Source organism: Falco punctatus, assembly GCF_963210335.1.
Source record: "Falco punctatus genome assembly, chromosome: 2".
NCBI lineage: Eukaryota > Metazoa > Chordata > Aves > Falconiformes > Falconidae > Falco > Falco punctatus.
The window spans coordinates 114,271,214-114,281,790 of NC_137581.1; positions in this window are offsets into that span (position 1 = coordinate 114,271,214).

The following is a 10,577-nucleotide window of genomic DNA, read 5'->3' on the forward strand; positions in this document are numbered from 1 at the left end:
CAGCAACCCAAATCACCTGCCAGGGATGCAGCTCCGTGGAAAGGGGTTGTCCAGCCCCTGGGGCAACGGGTGCTGGTCCTTCTAGTTCAGCTAAAATCAGTATTCCTGGACCTAATGCCAGTGATTGAGCTTCGGCTGGCACAAGGTGGAGGTGGTTGGCTCTGGCTGTCCAGATCCATGCTAGCCCGTCCACGGGTGTTTCCCCTGGGTTAGCTCGGTGTCTCTCCCCCAGACCTCGTAACTCTAGGGCGGCAAAACCCTCAGGAGTTTTGGAGGGAGGGTGGGGTTTGTGTCCCACCGTGTGGTGGGTCTGTCTGTTTGTTTGGATCTGCTTGTTTCCAGGTAGCCCCATCCCAACCAGCATCATACATGGCACAATGCGCTTTAATCGGGTCTACCATAGTAGCTTCCAACAGCTGCCTCCTGCGCTCTTCAGCTTCTGCAGTTACCTGGGGCTGAAGTTTTGACTCAGGCAGTCTATTTTGCATTTCTGATTGCTTACGCCTTACTTCCCAAGTATTTTTTCCATTTTTCTTTTCTCATTTTCCTTTTTCGACTCATCAATCCTATCCGTTGCTGCCTAGTAGCTCGCACATTGCGTCTTTCCTTTTTCCCTTCTATAACTCACAAGAAGCCTGCCATCTGACAAACTCCTGCCAAATATGACCAGCATCCATGCAGTGGCCCTTGACCCAGGATAAATCCCACTTGGGAATTTGCAATACTTTTCTCAAATTTTTCTCTCAGTGTCTAGTTTTTCATGGCACAGACACACAGATATTTTCACCCTCATGCAAAACCAATTGCTTCAACAGGCATGGCAAAGCACCTTGTGCTTGGCCAACAGAATGCATCCAAAAGAAATCCTGCTTCTGACACAACAAAATGCCGAGGTCTGTTTGGCTCTCTCAGATTTACAGGAAACTGCCAGACAAAAGATGGATGATGGTTGCAGGTGACAGCAATTTGCAGGTGATCGGGGCTGCATAATGACCCTTCAGCCCTTCCTGGGCCTGTCCTGCCTACCTGGTGCCCTGGCTTTGATCTAATGGTGCTGCTCCCAGCACACATCAGGCTGGAGCGTGAGCTGGGTTAGCTGGAATCTAAGCAGGAGTTGAGTGAACAGTCGCAGAAAGGCCTGGGTCTCAAACAAAACAAAAACACGCAAGTAAGGGGTTATTATTATTATTTATCAGGGAATGCAGTGATAGGACAAGTGGTAACTGTTTTAAGCTGAAAGGTAGATTTAGAGCAGATATTAGGAAGAAATTCTTTCCTGTGAGGGTGGTGAGGCACTGGCACAGGTTGCCCAGAGCAGCTGTGGCTGCCCCATCCCTGGCAGTGCTCAGGGTCAGGCTGGACGGGGCTTGGAGCAACCTGGGCTGGTGGGAGGTGTCCCTGGCCCTCGCAGGGGTGGAACGAGATGATCTTCATGGTCCCTTCCAACCCCAACCATTCTGTGATTTTATGAAGGAAACTAGTATGTTACACCTCATTTAAGCTCATTATTCCTTCACAACAAAGAGGAATCACAGTTGTGAGATAGTATCATACTGTTTAGAACAGAAAACACTGCTGTCTCTTTGAAAGTGTTTCTGTTGCTCACTCCCATTGATATGGAGAAATAGTGTGAAATGGGGACAATGGACATCGATGGTGATTGTATATGTCTGCTCAAGGAATGTGGGTATGGTGACTGGTCATGGGTGCGGTGTCTGGTCACAGCCACACAGCTCTGAGGAGACACCTACCCTTCTTCCTCTAACAAAGGGGCTATTTATAAAAAGGATGAGAAAAGGATGAGAGACATTTCAACGTTATCTAGAGGGAGGGAGTGCTAAGTCTCCTTGCTGGAGAAGATCAGATGGTCACAAGGACATGAATCACCTACAAACCTGCAAGACCATCACATTCCAGGCAAAGGACTGATAAGCTAATTAACATATGAAGCGAGAGTAAGTGGGTTTAGGCAACGAATATGTATAGGCGTTAATTGAATATTCATTTGTTTTATTGTATAAATGTGAGCTGGTTTGTCCCTTCGGGCATGCACGCTTGTGGAGGAGCGATCCCCCGTGCATCTGCGCGCAATAAACATACCTACTTTATAACTTTCGAGTTGTAGAGTTTAATTCCGTACGTCACCATGGATCAACTTAGTAAACCATCATTTAGTTCTGCATGCGTCCCTCTTAACGCTGGGGAGCAATACTGTTTTTCCCATAGGCTCGCTGGAGAGGCAGCTGGGACATTGCTTTCCAGCAGATCTGGGCAGAATTTTGTGTCTTCTGCTTTCTCAGGTGACTGATGCCCAGGCCTTCCCAGTGCTGGCTAGCAGATTTTATCCCCCCCCACTGGCTACAGGAGATGCTAGAAAGCCAGGGGTTTAGTGCTGGCTAGTTCTGATGCCAAATTTTTCTGGTGAGCAGATACTTGGGTGATATTTTTGCTCAAACAATCTAACAGGCAATCTGTAACATGGCAGAGCTGTTATCTTTTTAAACTGCCATTTACAAATTCCAGACAACTAAGTGTTTTCTTCTAATCCCGTCACACGGTGCCACTGCCTGGTATGGATGGGGTGATAACAATATTGTTTCAATGAACTGACCTCATACACGTGTCCACAGCCTGGTCTGATGACAGTTACACACTGTAAAATAATCTCTCACCTCACTGCCAAATGTCTCTTCTGTCTACAATTAAGTCCCCTTTATAATTCCTTTTTTTTTTTTTTGCCATGTTTACAAGAATATAGCTATTGCAAGTGTATAGAAACTGTAAATAACTCGCCTATTATTTTTCCTAGTTACCTTTCTCCTCTCTCCTTCATTTATGAATGCCTTGGAGAAGAGATCATCCTTGTTTAGAGCCTGAAAATGCATTAGCTCTTAGGGGAAGCTACAGTAAATAAAAAAATGTTTGTTCACTAAAAAAAAAAAAAAATAGAGCCATGTTATAACCTGATTTGGTGTGATTATACTGTAAATAGGCCATAAACAGTCAAAGGGAAAATAAGCCACAATATTCACACCATTGAGAGACTGTGTAGTGGTAATCACTGTTCTTCCCTGCTGTTCAAGTATTTTCCAAGTGTCCCCAAAACCACATTGGCAGCAGAATGCGGCCCAATCCAAGGGCTTTAATGCTACTGCTAAGTAGAAGTTCTTTTTCTCCAAGAAATTTTCAGTGAAATAGTCTCTATTTTGCAAAAAAAATCATAGCTATTCACTGCAAAAACACTAGAAAAAGGCAGAGACTATCACAAATGTTTCTGACAAGTCAGTTTTAAAACATTTAGTCCAGTTAAGGAAGAAGTATAAATGTTGAATTTCAAAACTAGGCATTTTCTGTCCGAAGATGCTGAAGAATTTTTCAGTGTTGGTTGCTGAAATTACCAGGAAACGTAACCTCCATTTTATACATTGGGAAATAGGAACAGAAATGTGTTTGCCTTAAGCTCCTATTTTTCCTTTTCCCCAAAAACTGTTACACTTTCCATGCCACACAGAGAACTGGAGTTTTAAACTGGTGTTTTAGCTTAACTTTAAGACCACACACCTTCCTCACAAACAGCATGGCCACCTCTGCTTGTTGTAATGCTACTGCTAGGGAAGAGGTCTGCCAGAGAACCTTGATGCAGGGAGACAGCATGCTTTTCCTGCCCTTTGTGGAGAGAGTCTTTTTTTGCCCGATATCCATGCTTCAACACCTCCAAATATTTGCTCTTTTATGACCTTTTATTTCTCAGCATCTTTTTGAGCTTAATAATAGCTAAGGATATAGCTATTTACTGTTACTCCATTAATATCCAGAGGTCTTAACTAGCACCAGGACCCCGTTTGCAGTACGCACTGTATGCAGCGTAATTCAAGATGTTCTCACCCTTAAAAGACTTACACGCTAAATGAATGAAACACACCCTGGCTGGGAGAAAGCAATTGCATCTGTCAGTGTATTTCAGACCCAGAAACTGAGCCCAGCGTTGTACACAAATACTGCAGCAGAGGAAGTCTGCAGAAAATTTCCAAAGATCAGGTGAAATTCTGCTTGCTAACAAAGTCATTCTCCTCAAGCAATCACTCAGCTCTATGTGGCAGAATTAAATACCCACTGGCCTCCAGAGAGCACAAGCGTCACTCTCTGAAGTGGTGATTAAAGCGTTCGCCTGAGAGGGACAGACACGTGTTTCAGGCCTTTTCCCAGAGAGTATGTGATGTGAAAGTTACGTGTTCACCACTGCAGGCTTTTCCCCTCTCAAGTCATGGCTCATGACTGCTAACCTGCAAAGTTGTGCCCTGTCTTTCTGGCCCAAAGAATACTTAATTCAAAAGGAAGCAGTTGATGTGGGACTCTCTCACTCCAAGTAACCAACAGCACAGAGAAAGAGCCTGATTCTTCCCTGGGACAGGGATTCAGGTTCTCTCAGTGAGTTAACGTGCTGTCTCGGCCTGAACGCTGTGCTACTGAGCTGACAAAGGGCCACTCTGCTTTTTGTCACCTCCTGCTTATAGGCTACGTCTTGTCTGTGGATAAGGTTGGTGTAAGAACCGAAGGTAACTTCAGGGCTGTGAGCGCAGGCTGGAAAGAAGTGCTTCGTTGCAGTTTGATGTTTACCCATTATAATCCAGTATAATTGCAGACTGCTGCCAGAACTGGTGGTCCCATCTCCCTTGGCTTGCCTTTCCAGCCCCCAGGAAGCACACCAACATCACATTTCTTACATCAGAACTAGCAACGGTGTGGGTATGGGGCTTGTCAGATCAACTTGTTGATTTGACAGAAAATCTGTCTTTGTTTAGAGGTGGGCACCTGGTGATAATGACTCCCCTGTGGCCACTCAAACAGCCATCTCCAAGAAGAAGGGGTCAGCAGGACTCTACCTCAGTGGGAGTCCTCAACAGTGTAAAACTCCACCTTAAGACTGGAGCAGACCCAGTCTTTCTCATTTCTTACTCATTTTCTGAAGATTCCCTATTCATTGTGGTGTTAGGCCAGTTACATAAGGAAGCTGGGTTCCTAACAGAGAACTGCAGGACTGGTAGGCAGGCAAGTCCCTAGAAGCTAGATACGCTGCACTGAATGTTACAGTGCTTAGATCATCTTTCGGATCTGGGTCACACTGTAATGGTGCAGGTGGTTTCAAATATAAATGCAGGCTGTCACATGGATGGGACATACATTCCTGGCAAAACTGGGAGCTTTACCTATGTTTTTCTGTTTGAGAAATGATTCATAAACAATTGGATTGGTTCTGGCTCTGCGTGGCAGTTCGCACTCGAGCATGCAGCAGCCTTTTAGCCAAAAGCTAGGTTAAATCACCCCCTGAAAGTACAAGCCTTCCTTAGCATTTGACACTTCCTCAGCATTTAACAGCAAAACTCAGCAAAGCGCCAGCTTTTATTTTTGCTTTGTCCTACTCATTCTCCCAAGGCTCAAAAGATTGCAAATGCCTCTGGAGTATCAAAGCTTCAAATCTAATGGAGACTGGCTATTATTCCTTTCAGCCATGAGCATGGCAGTCGCAGAGATGCGATGAATGCTCCCTATCTAGATAATTTAAAACCTGTGTTTAGAATTAATTCTGTCACTTTTTAACCTGACTTTTTAGTTTGGAAAGTAGTCAGCTGACAACACAGGGCAACGCAGTGCTCTGTGCATCTGCTGGCCTTGTGCGTGCATGATGAGAGATCATCTTGTAAGATCAGGGTGCTTGCTGGAATGGGAGGGCTCTTTTTTTAGTGAGATGAGCCAACTGGCAGAAGAACCTGCTCTGAGGCAAATGTCTTGCCAAGATTTATGCAGGCAGTGACAACATTAGAAAGATACTGCATGTGGCACATTACAGTGGACACATGAAGAGTCTTCCTGTTTCCTTATTCTACCACGTGGACTGAGTTACACACTCTAAAAACCACATTCCTTGCACGAAGAAGCAGAATAAAATACTGTTTGGCTTAAATCTATTCCTCCTTGTGAATGTAAATTAAATCTGTTCTTTGATTTAAAGAATCACTTTACCAATCTACAAGCGAGCGGAGGTTATCTTTATTTGGCAGCGCTGGGTGCATGGGGGATCGCTCCACCAAAGTCATGCACACCAAGGGAACCTTTCAGCCCGCTCTTTATACAAGTCATTCATGTCTATTCATTACCTTTCCGGGAACTCATTAACATATCTCGCACCTGGACAATTAGCACAACATTCCCTATGTCACCCATTCAAGGATTTAGTACATCTTCAAGTTAACAATATTAACATATCTCCTGCCTGGACAATTAGCACAACATTCCCTATGTCACCCATTCAAGGATTTAGTACATCTTCAAGTTAACAATATTAACATATCTCCTGCCTGGACAATTAGCACACTCCCTATGTCACCCATTCTAGGATTTAGTACATGCTCAAGTTAACAATAAGGGTCTCCTCAGACAAACATGAGCACATGGTTCTTTAAATAAATCATATATGGCCCATTATTCATCTTCTTCGAATTTCTTTTGTTCCGTTGCTTTAATCTTTATGGAATTTTTCCTTGGTGACTTCTCTGTCATCAGTCTGGCCCTGACAGGTAAAAATCATAAACCCTTCCAACATCATAAGCTCAAGGAACGTGCCCTTGGTATCTCCCTGCCTTGGCTGGGGACAACGTGGAGTTACAGAACCCCAACCAAAGTGCACTGGTACACTGAATTTTCCTACCCTCTTCTGCAAAACTATTTTTGGGAAAGTTGTGAATCTAGGCCAGAGAAACTGGATTCGTAACACCCACTATTTAAATCTCTCATTCAGGTTCTTTCCTTGCAGCGGGAGCTGACATCCTGTCGAAGTTGACAGCGCTATGCCAGTTTATTGCACCAGAAGACCTGGCCTTTTCTTTCCTCCCATCTCCTGAGCTCGGCTGCTCCCATTATATGAACCCTGGCTCACTCCTGTCCTTAATAAAATCTCCAGGCTCCATATGCTCCCTCAGCCTCCTTTTGATTAGTGCTCCCAGAGTCTTCCTCACTGCTGACGTCGAGTGCATGCACAGCTCTGTAATTTCCCGACAGCCCTTTTCAAACACGGGCTTTTAATCAGGCGCTCTGTTTTACCGGCACTTCCTTCTCTCACAGAGTGCCTTTGAAGCGAGGCCTCCAGTAGTGGTGGGGTTCCTTCTCCGATGCCCTTTTTTGTTGTTTCCATACAGGATTCTAGGACAGAAATTCGTAGCTTTTCAGATGCTCTGATTTTTATTTTTTCTTTCTGTGTCGTGATCCTAATTTCCTTTAGGATTTCTTCTTCCTCTCCTGGGAAATTTGTCTCTATTTCTGGCATCTGTCCTTCCTAACCCTTCCCACTTTTTTTCCCTTCCAAAGACAGGGGAAAAGAATCCATTTAATATTTTTCTGTAGTAACGTCTATCTCATCTGTCAATAAATTACCCTTTGCCATCTCTGGGAGACCCCTTTGTCTCCCTTCACTGACCTTATTCTGTACCTTGCCTGTTTTTTTTTAAGGGAGGATGCAATATCCCTGGGCTGTCATTCCATGAAGAACAGCTGTCATTCCTCCCATAGTGTATGCCTATGTGTTCGAGGAGGGAGGGGAAAGGGAGGGGGGAATTAGGGGAAGATGGGGAGCTGCTGTGGGGAAATATGATGGTCCTATTCACAGTGGTGAATGTTTTTTCATTCATGATATTCAGCTGCAATTCTGTCTTTCTCTTCCAGTGGTTTTAGACATTCATTTTCTGATTAACAGAAATCTGACACACATCTATCTGAAATATAACTACAAGAATATGTATTAAAGTAATCATATTTTAGAAGACATTATGTATGCATTTTATCAATTTCTTATTTCTTTACAGTCTCTGCAACTGTGAATGCTATCTCACTGTCAGAGCTGCAGTCTAATACTACAGAGTAGGATTCAAGAAGCATATCTGTGGCTAAAAAATACATGACTTTTCCATATATTTTCAGTGTTACAATCTGAAATGCTCACTGAGAGGGTTGAGGAGCATGGTATTGTCCTGCATGCAACTAACTAGCTGTGCAGAGCTGCATAAGGAAGAGACAGATCCATGAATCCAGCAATTCCTGCCCTTTCTTTACTCCTCCTTGTGCTGTTTCAAGCACTGCAGACTCCCAGAGAAGTCATCACAGAGCACTCCCCGTGTACCTCGTGGTCCAAAGGCTGCTTTGTGCTGGTCACACATAGCACAGGTACAAATTCCCTTCTTCCTGCCCCTGCTCCCACACACAATCTATCCATAATTTGTACCGTTTGGAAAAGCAAATTCTGGCTTTCACCAAATTTTACATATATATTTTAAGAAACAAAAGAACTAAAAGAAATCCAGTGAAGATGCCCTTACCTCTGTAGTGTCTGGTAATTACACTTCTTAAGGCATTTATTCTCACAATATGGATGTGAAATAAGGAAATGCAGTTATTATCTATGATGCAGGTGTGCAGTAGAGACACAACAAAGTGACCTGAATGTACAAGACACAGCACATGCTGGGGCCCTTATTCTCCAAGTACCCGAGTCAAAAACCTGGTGGAACATACCACGAGTCTCATTTGATCCACCCTTGGGGTTTCCTTTGTTTGGAAACCAGCAAAAGGTGCCATGTGTGTGTCACAGGCCAGATCCAGGCATGGCCAAACCCAGGGCACCCCTCTGGACCTGTGAGCTTGTGATATGGAGAAATAGTGTGAAATAGGGACAATGGACATCGATTGTGATTGTATATGTCTGCTCAAGGAATGTGGGTATGGTGACTGGTCATGGGTGCGGTGTCTGGTCACAGCCACACAGCTTTGAGGAGACACCTACCCTTCTTCCTCTAACAAAGGGGCTATTTATAAAAAGGATGAGAAAAGGATGAGAGACATTCCAATGTTATCTAGAGGAAGGGAGTGCTAAGTCTCCTTGCTGGAGAAGATCAGATGGTCACAAGGACATGAATCACCTACAAACCTGCAAGACCACCACATTCCAGGCAAAGGACTGATAAGCTAATTAACATATGAAGCGAGAGTAAGTGGGTTTAGGCAAGGAATATGTATAGGCGTTAATTGAATATTCATTTGTTTTGTTGTATAAATGTGAGCTGGTTTGTCCCTTCGGGCATGCACGCTTGTGGAGGAGCGATCCCCTGTGCATCTGCGCGCAATAAACATACCTACTTTATAACTTTCGAGTTATAGAGTTTAATTCCGTACGTCACTTGGAGGTGTTCGAAGGCCCCAGATTAGCTAATGCTAGAGAGAGACTGAAGAATTTAAACAAGATTAAAAAGGATGTCTAGGTATGACATACATCTCAAACTCATCACTTCTTTGTCCTGTGCTAGTAGGACATCATCAGAACATCTTTTCTCTTAAAATCAATATACTCTTATTTTACAACTGCTTTGTGACTGATGTCCGCTCTGGCCCTTTCTCCCTCATCTGATGGCTCTGACTCACAGTCTCTGTTGGATTTAACTGCCCTAACTGAAAAGGTAACCCATCTCCGCAGCTAGAGGTAATAAATTCTTTAGCCACCACAGCAAAATACATTGATATGATCTTGAATTAAATCACTCGTTTCTGCACTTCTCAATCCAGGATATCAGAGTAAGTTGTTATCAGTTGAAATCAGATTTATATTAGTGTGTCAGCCCATGAGCTGAAATGGCAGTGGACACACCATTCATTTGGCCACCACTTCTTTGGGCAACTACCTCCAGCACCTTCGCAATGCAGGCAGCTGAAGACAGTGGTAATATCTTAAACTTCACCAGCATGAACCTCTGGGGCTTGGGAACCAGACACCTTACTTCACCAGGATGTAACATCATGGTGCTGGCAATGGTGTCTTGACTTCAGGGACTAAGGCTCTCTGTGCATTTGGAAATAGGGTTTTCAAATGTGTCCTCCTACTGGTGACACCAACCCTGCTCCGGCACCAGGAACAATGCTGGGAGTCTACTGAAGAGTAGCTCCTGGCTACTGCTGTCTTCAGGACTCTCCTGTGTTAGTTATTCAGTCTTTTGTAAAAAGACACCTGTGGCAACTGGCAGAGTAACTGCACAAACATTAGCAGCCTTGAGGCTGAGAAACTTAAATAGCCTTAGTAACAGAATATTAAAACCTCCATGATGAGTAAGCGTGGGTGGAATAATTGTCTGCTCAGAAAGAGGCACCTTTTTCTCATTCTGTAGCTGTAGTTGAATCCTTATCTCCTGGATAAATAAAAACAAACCTCCCCAGTTATTATTGTTCTTGTTCACCTTTTGACTCTTGATTAGATTTACCACAGATACATCCCTTTGGCAATGAAAGTGGAATCAACACATTTCTGATGCACTCCAGTGGAATTCTCACCCCCTGCTCTACCTGAGACCAGCAAGCTCCTGTTTTCTGAATGGCTGTTAATTACCCATCCTTCTAGCTCATGTCTGAGATACACCTTTCTAAGTGATCACTGGCCCTGATCAACAGACTGTTCTCTATCACTTTGAATCTTCATCTTATTTTTAATTCTCAGCACTTGAGCCAGACCTGATACCTTTCCGAAAAGAGAAACTCGTGGTGAT